The following is a 1,385-nucleotide window of genomic DNA, read 5'->3' as shown; positions in this document are numbered from 1 at the left end:
TCATCCTCAGCATGAAACCCCAACCCCCAACCTCTCTGGAGCTCCACTCTGCTCTGAACACTGCCCTGCTCCTGCCTCAGCCTCATCCCACCCCCTGCCTGGGGCTGAAACTTGGGCTTCTGCCTGTTTTCCTAATTAAACTGACTCCCCTCCCCAGTTAAATAACTCCAGACTGGTGATTTAAGAAAAGGAGTCTGGTGAAGGGATGGAAAGCCAGATCTACAGGGAGCAGGGCTGAGGAACCCTCAAGGTTTACTCTCTTTTCCAATTTGCATGGTTTCCCCTTCCCAGTCACTTCCTTCACCACCAACTAGGGTGGTGGTGGAGGGATTAGGACCCCCCAAGTGCTGGCCCTTGTCTCAGCACCTCCCTGGTGCCCTGCCAAGCCCTGGAGCTTGGAACCAGCTCCCTGGTGGGACTCCCCAGGGCTTTAGCTGCATTTCAGCTGAGGTTTGTGGCAAGGTAAGAACAACCTGAGCCTGTGTGGGCCCTGATGCAACCCAGGCCACCTGCTGAGAGCTGCCTGCACTTTCTAATCGTGGCTTGGGAAAGAAAAACAAACCCCAGGAAGTCCCTCCACAAGTGCCAGTGAAGAAAAAGGGATGAGCACAGCAGCAGGGAGCAGCCCGTGGAGCTGGGAAGGCAGGAGAGGGAAGCACAGGGTCAGGGACCTTTGCAACTCCCTACCTGAGCTCACCAACATGGGTTTTTTTGGCTCTGCTGTCCTGTCCGCCTGCAGCTGGAAGCCCTTGGCTCAACTCCCCAGCCCCTCTGGCTGCCCCAGCACCTCTGGCAGCTGTGGCTCCAGCCAGCAGTGCTGAGCTCATGGGCAACCTGTGCTGCTGCAGCAGGGCAAAGCAGGGACAGGAGGTGATGGAGCAGGGACAGGAGGTGATGGAGCAGGGACAGGAGGTGGTGATGGAGCAGGGACAGGAGGTGATGGAGCAGGGACAAGGGGTGGTGATGGAGCAGGGATAGGGGGTGGTGATGGAGCAGGGACAGGAGGTGATGGAGCAGGGACAGGTGATGATGGAGCAGGGACAGGAGGTGATGGAGCAGGGACAGGAGGTGATGATGGAGCAGGGACAGGAGGTGATGGAGCAGGGACAGGAGGTGATGGAGCAGGGACAAGGGGTGGTGATGGAGCAGGGATAGGGGGTGGTGATGGAGCAGGGACAGGAGGTGATGGAGCAGGGACAGGAGGTGATGGAGCAGGGACAGGAGGTGATGGAGCAGGGACAGGAGGTGATGGAGCAGGGACAGGAGGTGATGGAGCAGGGACAGGAGGTGATGGAGCAGGGACAGGAGGTGATGGAGCAGGGACAGGAGGTGATGGAGCAGGGACAGGAGGTGATGGAGCAGGGACAGGAGGTGATGATGGAGCA

General features: G+C 58.8%; 1 protein-coding gene across 1 annotated transcript in view; it reads right to left on the bottom strand.

Annotated features, from left to right (window-relative positions):
- The window catches only part of SEMA7A (semaphorin 7A, GPI membrane anchor (John Milton Hagen blood group)), a 36,262-nt gene that overhangs the window by 2,874 nt on the left and 32,003 nt on the right, over positions 1–1,385 (bottom strand). The gene's annotated exons all lie outside the window — the stretch shown is intronic.

Source organism: Chaetura pelagica, unplaced genomic scaffold (genome assembly GCF_000747805.2).
Source record: "Chaetura pelagica isolate M959 unplaced genomic scaffold, ChaPel_1.0 scaffold397, whole genome shotgun sequence".
Lineage (NCBI taxonomy): Eukaryota > Metazoa > Chordata > Aves > Apodiformes > Apodidae > Chaetura > Chaetura pelagica.
This window is presented reverse-complemented; position numbering and strand designations above follow the sequence as displayed.